This window comes from Stegodyphus dumicola, chromosome 10, assembly GCF_044657685.1.
Source record: "Stegodyphus dumicola isolate Sdum_Otavi_A_Nest chromosome 10, ASM4465768v1".
NCBI classification, from domain to species: Eukaryota; Metazoa; Arthropoda; class Arachnida; order Araneae; family Eresidae; genus Stegodyphus; species Stegodyphus dumicola.
Window position 1 is genome coordinate 152876397 of NC_140777.1, and position 17174 is coordinate 152893570.

Here is a 17174-nt window from a genome sequence, read left to right on the forward strand (position 1 = left end):
AGCAATAATAACGGATTTTTATCATCTTTAAAAACAATTCCTTACGCTAATATTCCTCACAATCACTGCCAGAGTTGAGTTTTCGAAGCACATAATTATAAAATCAACGTTAATATAACAATACGCAGTATAAAACACACACACGTTAAACTAGCATTATGAAATATTTTCGGAAGTTTATCATAAAAAATAAGAGGAATAAAAATTCGAGCTTTTTAATTATAATTTTGTTGACCTCATCACGGAACACATACATTATCATCAACTGACCTTGCTTCTTTAAAAAAGTCTTAATTTATTTTCATTCGTAGGAGGTATGTATTTGAAAAATGTGTTTGTGCATGAGTAAACTCGAAATCACAAGACAGGCATACTAGAGAAATTATTTTAAAATAATCAAGACTTACATTTAGAACTCACAATTAGCTTTAAATAAGCTCTGCAACAGAGCTAAGAAAATTTCAAATTTAATTTCATGGACTTTAAAATTTTAACTCCTTCGAATTAACCGAATATTAAAGTAATCATGGATGTCGTTTCCCGAAGTTCGCTCTAGCTCCGACGTGTTATTCGAAACGCTCTTCCTATTTATTTCAGAAGACTTACGATTCTAACGTATATTAAAATACTACACAACTACATTCTTTTTCAAGTGCCTATTTACATTTATTTCTTAATCGTTAAAAACTGGATTGTGTCTTTCACGATAGCCTTGTACTCATGTTCTTTGCCTTCCAGCAATAATAAAGTTAATGGTCTTTCAGATATGTTCTTGAATTCTAAAATGCCTCTTAATATCCAGTTCATTGAAAACCTATATGTAACCCAGGATGGCTTAACAGCGAAGACTTTGAAGAAAGTAAATTAAGCTCGGATTCAGAAAAACTCACATGCTCCGAGTAGCTTTCCCAAGATGTGATTTATATAGAAAGCACGGGAGGGGGCTGGAAATAGTCAGCCCAAACACGCCTCCCAAAGTCCACTTAAAAGTTTCTTTACTGCTGGGTCAGAAACACGGTCAAATGAGGAACTAAAGCAAAAACTCAACACAAACGCTGAGAATAATTGAGCAAGGAAAAACCAATAAGTAAGGAACAATTCCTATTACGAAATCCGGAGAATCATTTTTTGAAGTTTTCAGGGTGTACATGATGTACACGGGAATGACCGTTAAAACGGAATGGCAGGGGGCGTCCATTCGTAGGAAAAAAATATGGGACGGAGTATTTGATTTGTAATTACCCCCATGCAGGGACGGAACAAAAGTTTAAGTGAAATAACTTCCTCTATCATTTGTTCTAAACCTAACATTTTGGAAACACCGAATTTGGATGTTTTCTTCAATCTTCCGCAAACACTACAAAAACTGCCCGTTTAGAATAATATTCTTTCAATCACTTATAATGACATAAACAGTTTTTTAGGGGGAGGGATGATCTAAGAAATATCATCATGACTTCTCTGCTTTGTTTTCAGCAACTTCAGGGAAACAAATTCAGTAATTACGAAATTTTTTACTTTTGTTAATGTGATTTTAGAATTGTTGAGTATAATTTGACCAATTTTAGCAATGCAATTTTTAATTTTTGGATATATGTTTGAATTTTTAATACAGATGTCTACCATTTATTCTATACAAGCGGACAAGAACACTGCTGAAAATCGAAAATTGCAGAAACGAGAAGCCAATCCCCTCCCGAACACACATACACATACATTTAAGCAGCCAAAATATATAAATAAAGCACTACATACAACTTTTAAACGCCAGCAAAAAGCTAATAAATTTAGCCGTTTAGAAAAAATATTATAAAAAGAACAAACGCATGCATTAAAAATCTATACAAGTATCCAAATTGATCGACAGAGTGAATCAGGTACGAATATTTGAATGACGCTTTGAAAGAAAATAGTTACAGAAAGCTCTGGAAAACCACACATAAAAAATACCTCTTGTATATTAAACACATGAATCTAAAAATCCATGTTCGAAAATTTTTTTAGAGTTAAAATATGAAGTTTTCTACTTCGATATCAATACACGGGTGTATGATTTAACTTTTATTATAAAACTTCAGAAACGCACGTACGCAGGAAAATTCAGATATATTTTACCTTTACTAATAACTATTACTAATAAAAACTTCAGTATTTGAAAGGCTTTGAAATAAAATAAATGTATTGTTCTGTTTGTAAAGATTGCAGAAGCGAAAAAGTAATCAAATTAAATTCTTTAAACATCCAACTTTCGGTTTTCTTTAATTATTTTATGTTACCCATATATACTTCTGTATAACATGCAACGATTCGTGCACAATCAAAGTTTTTTTTATACATAATAGGAATGCCTGGATAGGAATTATCGAGAGTTTCTGTAAAATTACCTTGTCTTATATGAAATAGGCGTGTGTTAAGTACATGCCAGAAGCATTTTCATGAGTCAGAAGTACATCCTATCAACACATGCCATAGGCAAAATAGTCATTCTGCAAGGCGACGAGGCCTTGTTTAATTCTGATAACTCTTCGTAGTGATTTTTACAGAAATTATAGAACTGGCATAGGGATATATCTAGCAAAATAAATAACATGGCCTGCACCTCGAAAGCGGATGTCCAGAGTAGAGGAAGTTTCAGAGCCTGCATCATTTTCAAGATCCTGTGTCTGCTAAGGTTATTCCACCTGATGAATCCAGAGTTTTTAAAGGACTATCACATGGAAAGTATTCTTCATAGGCCTAGACACCCAAATTTAAAATAGTAACTTAACACTAAATTGGCGATTCTTGAGAATGCAAACACTGAATTTGTGATACTTTGGAACTCACCAGTAACATGCAATGCTGCATCACAATGTGCCCGGGACATTTCAAATACATGCTGTGATGTATATGTATTCGATATGAAACAAGCAAGTTTGTAGAAACTATCAACTTTTGTCGATTACATCGCGCTGTTCCAAAAGCCTTTGGATTAAACTAACGGAATCACCATCATAACGCCTTTTCGAGTAAACTTCCATATTTTACTATTTTATGGGGGAAAATGAAAAAAGGGCACTACGGTTATTAAAAAATTATTTATTCATTAAACATTCTTAAAACAAAATTAAATTTATAAATAGACAAAAAATTTATTTAGAATTTAGAATTCAATGTTAAGATGACAGAAAACGTCCAAGATATTATAAATAAGACACTTGTTAAAACTGTGTTAATCCAAGTGCTACAAATTAATTTACATGCCCTGATTTACGCAGCCATTTTTGCTATCTCCAACATGCTGTCCACCTATCAGTTTATGCTGTGGTTTTATAACACGTACATTGAGATTAGAAAAAATTACTTCGAAACGCCTGATGTACATGATATAATTCACCTCGTATTCTTTCCACATTATCATAACATAGCATGCCTTAGTAGTTTCTTTGATATCATCCGCAGAATACGACGATGAATATGGGATATTTATGATGGATAATTTATATATATATATGTGTATTAGTTGGTTTGTTGTTGTGTCCACGAAGTCAGTTAGATAATACCATGGGTAATGCAGACCGCCTTAGCCATCTGAAGGCAATTTTCTTCATAGAGGTTTTCCTAGGCACAATCACTATTTTGCTGCATTGCAGCCAAGATGGCGGGGTAGAAGACGTGATCTGGTCCAAGTTCGATTCCACGGCAGCTTCTAGCATCATTTCCTTAATATTATGTGATTTATAAATAGTCTCAAACACAATTAATTGTTTTATATTTGAAATATTATGACTGGTTTTTCATGATACAAGATACTAGGATCCTTACTTTTGATTTTTTTAAACACATTTAAAGTTTTCATATAGTGTTCAATACTGTAAAGTCCCTTTATTCGAAGTTTATTCCAGCACCATATGGTCGATCTTTTTCCTTAAAATTGCAAATGACACATTTTTTTAACATATCACTTTCAGAGCTAATGCTGTGGCAAAATATTTTTGATAACTTTAAAATTCACCTTTTCAAGTTTGCAACATCGTTTAAGTCATTTAAAGGAAATATGTGTAAATATACGTAATATTCATTTTCAAAAATCAAACCCCTTTTTTAATCATCACTGATGGTCGTATGATAAATTTCTTTATAAAATGGCACACGTTATTCACACGTTCACTTATGAACTTCGAAAATTTCCCTTCGAATCCACTGTTAATCCCCTTTCTTCCCCTTAATTTATTAAAATCTATGATATGTACCCCCTAATGAAATATTTAAGTATCACTGAAAATTTAACTGACATAATAAAACTATCTGAAATTTATGTCTTAAACAGAGATTTCAAGAATAATTCACTATTGGGCATACAGTACCCTTCACTAGGTGATCACTACGTGGTTTGTTTAAAAATATGAATTTACCTGCAAAAAATGAAACAACGGTTTTAACAAAAGTCACTGGATTTCGAACCCACTGATTGATTCAATGTTATTTTTCTCCACAGTTTCAGTTAAGTAAAGTTCGGTTTATCGGGAATTTCACTGAAATCTGAATAAAATTCTTATGTTATCTTCACAATTCACACGTATGTTATTTTTACTTATGCATTATCGAAATATTTTATCAATACTAAAATTATCTTTTACATTCTAGTAAATGAAATTTACTTAACGGTATGAATTTAAATGCAATTCTTGAACATTATTGAACGGAGCATATCCAAGAAAACGCACCTTTTTATATGCACTAATTTAAATTTGCAAGCTTAAATTAGTGAGCATAATTCACCAAAACGTTCCTTATTATATTAATATGAAATTATAAGATTTCATTTAATTTCCTACCTTTCGAGTAATATGCTTTCAAAATTGAAACATTCATTGGCAATTGCCAGTTTCGTGAAAATGAATATTTTGGCAATTTAATAGAAATAAATGTATAGCCATTTCCTTTTCGAGGTCATTTTATTTTTAGTGACGCCACTAGTCTGTCTGTAACATCATTTAGCACAAAATGATGTTACAGACATTTTATTACTTTCCTTTATCTGACAAAATTCAAATTAAGAAATTTTTATATGAGAATCTAATGTATCTATAAGAACAGAAAACTTTAGAAGATTTCTCTTAACGTTATTTTCCTCACAAGTTATGCAAACCCACTTATGAACTTGTAACATTACACGGATAATTTTAAGCAGTGTTTTCTTATTGTCGGTGTGTAAGGTTAAACATATTGAACACAGATCAGAGTTAAAAGCTAAACTATGCGTTCACTTTTACTATGAATTGCAGGTGCAATTAAAATGCAATAATTTATTCGCAGTTCCTTACAGGAATACAGCAAACATAAAAATGTACAGTCTAATAAGTATATTTAATCAGTCGACTCCTAATTTTTAAGCATGAAATTTTCCAAAAGCGCGAAATAACTCACAGGAACGGACCACGTGGCGATACACGAGAATACGTGGGTAGTTCCACGTGGTTCGTGGGTTGCCATGCTCTTGCTATCAATTTCTACCTTTGCTAACTAATTAAATTCTATCTAACTTACAGTCTAATGAGTCAGATGGAAGATACAGAAGCAAAGTCACATAATTAAAAAACACAAAAATAATGTTTTAATCAAAATATATTTTACATATGAGCTTCATTCTGGATTACTGGAAACTATAACTTCAAATATCATACAAATTTAAGACACAGCTAGTATTCAACAAGGCCTTTGAGGTAAACAAGGGCTTTGCGGCCTTTGTGTATTACTGCAGAATATGAATTCTTTGACCAAATCATGTTGCTCCTCTATAATTACGCTCAAGTGAGTTTTGATCGCACCTTAAAAATTAATGAGCAAGAAATGTGGTTTCGCAACTTGATAAACTGCAATAGAAACCACTATCTTTTTCTGCAGGTTAGAGGATTCACATTTATTTTGATAGTTAAATAAAGGAGAGATGGTATACACAGCAGTTTTTCTTTTACAAAACAGTTGGTGTTAACAGTACTAGCTTTTATGCTGAATTAGAGCAATTCATGTGGTCTTACTTAGTCTTACCATCATCAAATTACCTTCTCCAAGTTCTTTATCCTCTCGGACACCCGATCTACACTTCAGGTTCTTGCCAGAAACATAACTTGAGATTCAAAACGTATTTTTGAACGCCGACTGCTTCTGAATCCAGCTGCCGACTTTACAGCATTATAGTGGGTGTTGGCTCATTGTGAAGAAGAGACAGATTAATAAGAAAGCAAATTCCTTGGAAAGGAAAATAATGGCTGTTTTCTAGAAACTAAAAAATGAGTGAACGTTCATTTTGCTAAAAGCACGAAGTTTCATTCATGACTCAACATTGTGCACAACAACAAGGACCTGGCAATGCCTTCTGGATAAGGGTTATGTTGCCTCATATTCTTCTCAGACAACAGGTCATTATGTTTTTCAATTGGACATAATGGCTTTAAAATTCATCTGTTTTACATTATACTCAGGAATTCTCCAATGTATATATTTTCTGACTCTGGGCAACCCATGGATAAAAGATATCTGCCGTTAATCATCTTATTCTATAACTCAGAAATACTGGAAGGAAAGAGCGCTAAAGGTTTTAAAGTACCAAAAATTCGTTTTATTCAAATTCATTTTGTCTTCTTAAAAGTTCTTAAAAGTCCAATATTATCATTGGAAAAGCAGATAAAAGTTACAATAGGAATAATTTCTTGCCAAATGATCACAAGTTTAATAAAAAAATTCGTCAGCATCTCAGAGTAGAATTATGGAAACATATATACGATCCCCCTAACGAAATTTCGTCGAGGATCTTTGGTCAAGAACTTTCTCTAACTTAAGGGTCCACTATATCTCTAAAAAAGGAACAAAGCAAAAGTAGTAGGCATTAACCTTTTTTGCTCTTTTTTAAAGAACACGTTTTCTGATTCACGAAAGAGGGTGTGTTCCTCTTCCGCCTCCCTACCGATCCCTCGATCCCCATCACCCCTCTCCTCCTCCCCGTTCCAGGACTTGCTGACAAATGAATTTGTTCAGTCCTTTTCAGTCCATTCCCTTCTCGAAATCCGAACTTCATACTGCTGCAGAAAAACATAAAATCAACCCCCTCCAGGCTTTGATATGTTTGATGATACTTGTACAAATTATCATTATCTAGTATTTAAGGAAAACGAAATACACTCCCTAAACTATAATTTCGAGAGCTCACCAGTCACCAGTTTTATAATTTAAATCACAGTAATCATTTATCATCAATCTAAACTATCATTCCTTTAGACAATTCAATATTTTAAAATTTTAGTTTTACCTAGTTCTTAGTATTTAACTACAAATTATATGCTTACATACTATTTAAAAAAAAAAACAAATATCCACCAAAAACCCAAGAAAAGTTTAATTTCAGTTATGTGGGAATGCAAATATTCGCATTTAGTCTCGTTTCTCACAAAAGTAAAAAAACGAATATCAGTTATTTACGCATAACAAACTCGTGCAACTGAATAAATGCAATTATTATTATAATAATTTCAAATTTTCTTCCAGAGTTATTCACGTAATAGCTTTCATGTTCTCTTCCTATTCTGAGTTTTAACACTTCCTGGTACTTATATGACCGTATAAACTTCTATCTAACAATATATTCCTAAATGGAAACGTGATTTGATGCTTGATTTACATTCAACCGTTTAATTATTTTGATGTATTTCCAAAATCTCATCCGAAACTTGTCACTCGTAAAGAACATAATATTAAGCTTCCTTAATATCTTATTCTGTAATGATGCCCTCATAAAAATATGCAGTAGTTAAATTAACTATCGCTGACATTTTAAGGCTTTTTCTAGATAAAATATAAACAGCAGTAAGATATTAAAGATATGTTTTTGATCTTATTTATCAATGTGTGTTATAACAGTGAAGCGCAACAAAGACAGTATCATTTAATTAATTTGTAGAAACATTAGGATTTTTTTTGAACGCAGGAGACTTGAAAAATGAGCAACACTTTCGCTAGGAATCGAATCGAACCACGGACCTCTGGAAATACGCGCCCAGCGTGCTGACCGCTACACTACGAAGGCATGCTAAGAAGGCGGGACAATACCTTATAAATTTAAATAATTAAATTATTGTAAGCAGTGGAAAAATATTACGCTTATCAAAACCTATTTGAAAGCATTAAGCTTATTTAAACAGCATACACTGTTTTATTTCCTATATAGAAGTCTTCAAGTTTACACATCTAATGTAAAATAAATGTATGCAATAAAATATTTTACATGAGTAAGGGATATCGGATTTCTTGTAGTCATAAAACATACCTTATAAAATTACATTTCATATAGTATTTTAGTAATGTAATATTTTTAACACTGATAAATATGAAATATTAATTCTAATAAAATAAAAATCAAAAGCGGAAAAATTTTCAAATCCTTCAAATACTGCGTTGTTGTTTTTGTACGTTATTTTGACAGATAATTTTACAACAAAGTTTTAATAAGACTGTAAAAAATCAAACGTCTCTATGAAATATGGGTTTATCACATATTTTTCACATCACTTTTATTATTTTGGAGCCAGAAAACTCGAGAAATCATTTGCGACTTCGCTGAGATTCTAATATATATATTCCAAAGCTAGCTAGACATGCCAACTATTTACTCCACAAAAGAATGGACGCGGTTAAGTGATCATTACTTAAATTCACACCCAACGTAAAAGGGATCAGAATATCCAACTCATTAAACATAGGTAGCGGTGAATTATTGTCCACCGCATTTTAGTTTAAATGCCACTGTATAATTCTTTAATTAATTTTTTCAAAGCCTAAATTTTGAGATATCTAGACCGGGATTCCAACCGTGGATCTTTCAATGCTATCTGGAAACGCTAACCACGTACAGCGTAAAAGGTCTTATGAGGAATTTGACAGTTCCTTGTGACATTTTATGTTTAGTTTCTTCCCTTACTTCACAATGCAGAAGTCAATTAGTTATTAGTAATCAGTCATCAATTAATAATTGCAATTATTCACTGCGTAATTAATATATAACACGTGTCATTAATTAACTACTTGTTACTAATTACACATTGCAAAAGCCAATTAGTAATCTTAATTTAGTAAAAACTGTTAAGGAAACTATTTAAATAATGATTTTACGTCATAATTTTTAGTAAATTATAGTTTTCGGTAATCAGCAATTTTTGTTAATTACAAGAGTTGTCATCTAGCTGTGTATTTTTACATATTATCCCTACGATAAGATCTAATTTGCAGTAAGTATAGCGTACATTCTTAGTATTTATAACTTTTTTCTATTCTGAATAAATCAAGTGTTTAGCCATGTAAAGGTAAATTCTGATGATACAGTAAATGAATTTAGATTTAAGAATGGTACTTTCAAGAATCGTACGGTTTTACGTTCATTAACCCATTATCTTATTATTTTTATATTTACTGGCGCTTTTACTTTCGTCGATTCCCACCAGAATGCAAATTTAGTCAAAGTACATATAAGAACAGAGGTCTTGAAGTTAAGGAAGAGCTTTTGGCAGCGACCACTGACCTATTCCGTACTAACTATGCTTAGCTCATAGCTGGATAGGCTTTGGCCTTAGTTGCGTTTGCTGGCGTGAAAAAAAGTGCCTAAGCCGAAGCTTGCAGTAGGACCTTCGCAGTGTGAATTGCATACTTTAATTGCTTAAGTTTTACTTTGTATTCACGACTGTATTTGTAAGTATTCACGACTGTATTTTGTCAAAGCCCGCAAGAAGTGATTACTTATTTTGTATTATACCAGGTGTATAGTTTGTTTAGTTGAAATTCTAATAAAAAGGCTTATTTTAAAACTTTTCGTTGCTGTTGTTGTGACTAATCTCGCTTGTCTGATATCAGAGCAAGCCACGAAATTCATCGTGGCAAGGAGGCAAGACTGCGCCAGTTGTTGGCAAGAGCCTTGGGTACCATACAAGTGACTTTGCTCAGTTCCGCTACCAATTTTGAAGGAGAGTACTCCGGGGGGGTATGGGTCCGAAGGTCGTCCACCCTTCTTCTCCTACTGTCAATCTTTCAAGAGAGACTCTTTGTTCGCCGTATATTTACAGTGCCCCCCATGCCGCTTAGGTACTATACATTTAGAATCATCCATGCCTTCTCCGGGATTCGAACATGGGCCCTTCGGTACGGGCCTAACATGGGTCTAACTGGGATAGTGGTAGTCCCTAACCAGTTAGGCGGCTAAAACTTTTCGCATTTACTTTCACTAAAAGTCTATCTGTATAAGCTTCATTCTTGGTCTAAATGCTTTATGAAACAGTTACCACTTCTGACTATAGATCTGCGCTGACACTCTTCCAAGTATGCGAGCATTTATTTAATGAAGTAAACATAAAAGTGTTTATAAATTAGTGAATGCATTTAAACTCGTGCTCAAAAAAATAGATTTTTCGCTTAGTAAGTCCTTCAAACTTCTTACTGTTGTAATTTAACAGAAGCTTTTAAATCTACGTGTATAAATAGCAATAAAAATAAATAGTGATGTGGATACACCGCAGTGCTACAAGAGAACTTTCATATCTAGGATTTTTTTTTTTTTTTTTTTTACAAAACATGATTTATGATTGCATGGTTTCCAGTAGCTGAGAAAGCTATTTTAAGATAGGTTGGCTTATCAGCATTCTGATTCAAAGGCTTACATGACTTTTATGAGCATATCATTGTCCTAAACTAGTAGTTTTACAAGGAGAGATTCGAAGCTATTACAGCATCCATCAGACAAATTTTGGACACTGTGTGGGTGAGATATGGTGAACAGATTAGTCAAAAGCTGCTATTGCATGTTTTTGTCGTTCACCTTTAGCTGACAACCAAAGGGGGCTCATCTTCGCTTCGTTAAGAGGATGTTATACACCCTACCACTTTCAAAACTTGGAAGTTCATTATGCAGATCCTTTCTCGTGTAAATATCAAAGGCGGAAAAATTTTCAAACCCTTCCAATGCTGTGTTGCACTTTTTGTATGTTCCTTCTACGAAAGCTGCTCATATCTCTCTCGTGATCGACTTGTTACCAAACTGTCTTTGCATGCTATGAAAGGATTTGTATCCAATGGATCGAATGCACTGATAATTTCGACAGATATAGAAGAAACTAAAGGAAATTCGCTAATTCATTTCTGCTCCTGAAAAAATGGAAATAAAGGTAACCTCATTTGAAGCATAGAATTCAATGGAAGCTCAAGCTTCTTGCAAGTTTTACAACAAGGTACACCTCGCTACTACACCTTGCTTCAGCACTGAAGAGCTGTCTACTGTGTTTGTTAAAGTTAAAATACGGTTAAATTTTAATTCACTTTCCTATTTAACATCTAATGTAATAGTTGATTTTAATCTTCATTATTTTACAGAATTCGTAAAAGAAACAAATTAAAATATTTTTCCGGAAAAAAGCTACTTTCCATACAACAATAAGGAATTTGTCTTCTCAAAATTGAATGACAGCTTTTTTTAACAAGATATAATCAATCAAAATCTGATTAAATAAAACTGTAAATTTATTCGACAACTCTGAAATTAACATAACTTTGTAGCGCTTAAATCATCGCAATCAATTCATACCGAATGAAAACAATTCGTTACTGTCATTTTGAATTCAAGCAAATAACGGCAAGTTAATTTTTAATTAAATAAAAAATGATAATGAATAAGTAAATAACTAACTTAAAATATCTTCCGTTATAGAATAAGTGCATAAAAGTCTCCATGGAGACAATAAATTAACAATGAAATAATGTCATAGCAAAATTTGTTCCTAGCATTTGGAATTGTGAAAAGTTTGTTTTAACTCTCTGACCTGCAAGATTTTTAGTTTTTATTTTTTTCATTTATTTGGGGGGTAACATCTTTAAGAAAGTACACATACAGCATTTTGAAATATCTCCAAGAACTTACAGCAATATGTAAAAAATACGTAAAGCCAGAAAGGGCATTTGGGTAGTAAAATCAAGAACATGCTTCCTTTCTCATAACAGTTTTGGGAAATTTGAGGTTTCTTAACCAAACCCTCCGGTAGTTGGAATATACCTTAAATCCGATGGAAGAAATTCTTATTTCATTAGGCCATCGTAACATCCTAGCTCAAAATTACTGCAGGTGTTAAACTAAAATGTACATATTAATATTCAAATTTCTTTTTAATCTTATGACTTATTTAATTTTTTAAAATTTTTAAACACATTTTTAAATTTTAATAATAAAATCTTCGAAGTGTAAAGCTGTAATCTGGAGTTTTAAATAATAAATCGTTTTCATTTAGTTTTTACACAACTTTTTTTCATGGAAACAGCAATTTTTTTCCCTCTTAAAACCTCACTGTAACATTTCTCTGACATACCTATTGCGCTCCATATGAAAGAAAAAGCACTGAGTGATGCTATCAATGAAAATAAACATAAGTGTTTTTAATAGAATTAAAAATACTCTTTGAAGCATATATATATATATATATATATTCTGTAATTCTCTATATGTAGGATATGTCTCATTCATATGTAGGATATACAATGTTTCATAATACACGACAGTTAAATCAAAAATTTATATTTCTCTAGTCCTTCTTCAATGATGACAATCATTGAAGCCTGAAAGCTATAATAAATAGGTCTCTCTGACCCGGATGTCGAAATCCACAGCGCTAGCACACTAAATGATATGTTAATATTGATAACAGCCAACAAAGACTGAACATTAACACAAGCAGGACACTACCATCAATTCAGGACATCAGACTGGCCAGGCGTTTCACTTTCTTCAATTATTGTTAAAAACTTCACACAAATAATTTAAACTTTTTCTAACTATAATATTTATACATAAGCTGAAGTCTCGGTATATGTTTCGTCTTACATCATTCTGCATTGCCGCTGGACATACAAAATGCATCTGAAATGTTTTAGGATTCACGTTTTTAACAAATTCCAGCAGACCTTCCAAAATAATTGTCAGCATTAATTACTAACGATAGCTCAACATATATCGCAATATATCGTCTGCTTGTGAACAAAATTTTCTATGCAGTTAATCGTTCTTTTGTATCTAGTGAACATCCGCTATAGCGGATTTCAAGGCTGAACAAAGAATAGAATATTTTTGCCGTAAAGCGGGAAAAACAGCCGACTTTTCAACCACACATTGACTAGAGATAAAACTCGTTGTTCTGCATATGACTGAAGCAAAATTACATAGCATTTATCTGCTTGCAAAGGAAAAGGCTCACCACGGCAATAGAAACTTCTGTTTTAAAATTCTAGAATAAAAATCAGATTGGTGAATTTTTTTTAAAAAAAAGCTAATTCAGAACGAATGCGTTTTTAAGCATTAATCTGCTTGGAATGGAAAGGGTCACATGGCTTCAGAGACTTTGGTTTCAGAAATCACGAGTAAAGAATATATGGCGAAATTTTCAGACTGGAAAAGAATAGCTTAGAACGAATAAGTTCTTGAGGAACCAAGGGTTGAACTCCATATTTAATAAAACCCTACAAGAATCATTTCTGGAGAGAATTGGGCAGATTAGACCATAAAAAATTGTACTGAGCAACTGTTCTGTGGAGAAAAACAATGATCTGCCACGCACGTATTCTTTTCCAGAAGTTTCAAGCACAGAAAAATACCACAATTTTCAACCATTTTTCTGATCACAGTACTACGCACTAAACTATATAGATGTGAGACACATAATGGCACTCTTTGTTTCATCACGACATGGATGTAAAAATGATCTTTTTAAATTTACAGTGAATTTCGGAGTTTATTTTAATGCAAGAATTATGCAAAGCTTAAAAATAGCATTTAATGCTCTGAAGGTAAGGCTATATCAAGGTATACATTTAATTACGAAAGTAAAGCAATGCAAAATTAATCGTTAAGTTAAACTATATGCCTCTTAAAAGGCAAGCATATTACATTCCTATTGCGAATCTAAGACGTATATCTTCATTAATTTACGTTAAATTTGCATTAATAAAATAAACTGTTATCGCTTTTAAATAATGCATCGTTTTCCAGCAAAATTCCGGTGAGATAAAAATTAAGTAACTTAGATTTAAAAATTAAGTTGAAAATATTATACTTTTTATTAATTTTTATTTCATAATATCTAGCAACGTTTCTATAATCATTTGAAAATTCGTTTTCTGTCTCATACATTTGTATCTTGCTTTTATTCAGTTAATTTTATAACACTTTGGATTAAATTGATTTGAAATCTGAATCATAACACACTTTACGATACAACGTTTTAAAATATAACCCCTAAGAACAATTCATCATAAATTTTATTATCATGATAAATTATAAGGAAAGATTATAATTCAAACAATGTAATTAATTAATTATCATGGATTTTGATTGCACTGTCTCAAGTTCAATTTACTCACAGCAACAAACGATTTAACTTACGAATGCTTTATTTACAAGTTTATGCTTACATAAGGTAAGAAAAATACGAAATATTTAAGCAGCACCTGGAATAAATACCTAATAATTATTTTTAATTTCCATCACAGGTGTATATATTAGCATCGCAATCTCAAAATAAATATAAAATTTTTATTTAGGCAATATCTCTACCAAGCGAACTTAAAAATGACGCATTTTGCATCATTTAAAAAGAAATTAATCAGAGGAACAACTGCATGTTTTAAAAATTATTTTTAAAATGTATTTAAGTAATTTACATATATATATATATATATATATATATATATATATATATTATTTACTAAATAATATTGATTAATTGATTATATTATTTCCTAAGTTTATTATCTTAAAAGAGTGAATCCATACTAGTAAGTTATATTTTGAAAGATGTTTTGAAGTAGCTTGAAAGTTAATTGTTAAAAATGTTTTAACGGCTACTGGAATTAAATCATGAATAACAAAATTTCAATTGTAAAAGGAATAAATTAAAGGCAAGAATTAAATTAAATTCATGTAATCATTGTCATTGATCGGAAATTAGTTGACTTTTCTAGGGGAACAAACCAACTACCGTTCAATGAACAATAATTTATAAATAAATACGAAGGTGTTTCGTCTTTACTCGAGCAATAAGGTGAAGCCAAACTGGCAATTTAAGTCAGGCCAAATATTTTCGTGAATAGAAGGGATTATGAACCAATGCTGATATTCAAAGAACTTATTAATATTAAGCATATTTAATTATATATATATATTAATTGATAATGAAGTTAAAGGTGTGAACGTATATTAAATATAAATTTAGTTCCTAAAATTAGAAAGGTCAACCAATTTCTATCTGCGCGAAAAGGTTACAAAAATCAAGAAAACACGAATGAAGGTTACACATAAAAAACTGAAGCTTTTAAAGAAAATCTTAAAAATAGAATATGAGACTATTAAAAAATTGCCCAAAATTAATCTCCTCTTCTTAACGCTTCAAACAGTTATATATGTGTAAGTAATTACATTATTACGATAAAAATATTTAATACAACAGAATATTACATACATAATGCGCATCTCAATACATTTAATTACTTTAAGGTAAATTTTATCTTAACTAGCAGTATATTCAATTTGACTATTATTTATAAAATTATTATAAAATCATAAAGCTGCTATATAAAGAATACGTATATATAACGATAGAAAAATTAGCTAGCGCTGAAATGCGTTTCAGTTTACCTTTGTCTATTTAGAAAACTTAATAACAATCGTTCTGACTAGCACATAGTCTCGGAGAATTCATTAATATATGCATTTCGAAAAAGTAAATAAAAGCAAAATTCTCTGGAATAATTGAAGTTTGGTTGTGTTGGCGTTTGTAATTAATACGTAAATATTTATTGTCCTGCATAATTATACGCTCACTTCAGCGATTTTATTAACATCTCCAAATGATAGAATTTTGCGAATTTTTTGGATAGTAAAACTTACACATCAAAGAAAATAATAAAAATGTAAAAGAAACAAATCCACCAAACTTTACATAACATAGATTATAGAAGTAATTGATATCAAATGAAATTTCTTAGCAACAGAAGTTATTTTAAAGTTTATAAATATCATACGTTCAGAAAAACATTAAGAAAATATATGACGGGGGGGGGGGAAATCTGCCACAGAAAATTAAAATTTATAGCACAAATTCTGCGAGTAGAGTTTTCGATTTCCTGCGATTTCACATAAACTCATTATCACTTAGCGTTTTTATCGCTAAAAAGCAAACTGATTCATCAAGATTTAAAAAGAAAATTTCATACAAATAAATGCTCTTTTTTTCATATAAAACCACTGTTAGTATCTAAAATATTTTAACCTTATCTACGTTTCAATTTTAAAATTTATATTCAAATTTTAAATTAGATTGCAGTACAGAGTAATGTAAATATGTTTGTAAGCTATTACAGAAGAAATGCTTACGAACAATTTACATTAACGCATTTCTATAAAGTCTTTTGATACACTTAAATGCCATGTTTAATAAATACTGTTTTGGATTTTAATTTGAAACTTCAAGTTTATATTTTTTGTACTTAATTTGCATGTTTTAATATAGCAAACAGTTTTTCAACTAACTGATCAAAAGTCAATATTATAATTAAAATAGACTGCTTCAATAAAATTCAACGTTCAACAATTTCTCCATATAGTAAAAAACATAATATTTCAGAAAACATACACCATGTTATATCTACGAAAATTATGTGAATGTTTTACATGACAATAATAGTTAATACACACTAAGCTAATTGAGATTTCGTAATTTCTTAAAATCAACATATCTTTCTTTTGTGCTGAATTTTATTTACAGCTATATATCTTCACATTAAATAAATAAATATAATTGCTTCAGAAAACGAGTTTTAAATTCTTAAAAAAAAAACGAAATTTAATTAAGTACGCTACAATCTATATTCCCCAAATTGAATGTTAGCAAATTATGCAATCTACAGCTCCTGCTACACTGTCAACAATAATAATTGCATAGGACCATGATCTTCCATATCAAAGTTTTTAAAACTTATAAAGGAATATCATTTCTAAAATAATAGTTGGCTATTCTAAAAATAAATTTCGAAATAAACGGCACTTAAAATTCCGCGCAAATAGAAAGTTTAAAGGTTCTACATTTAATATTAAAAAAATGTAAATGATAAATACTAAA

General features: G+C 31.1%; 1 protein-coding gene across 8 annotated transcripts in view; it reads right to left on the reverse strand.

Moving 5' to 3' along the window:
• Positions 1-17174, reverse strand: part of LOC118191585 (forkhead box protein P4-like) — an 821276-nt gene that overhangs the window by 475291 nt on the left and 328811 nt on the right. The gene's annotated exons all lie outside the window — the stretch shown is intronic.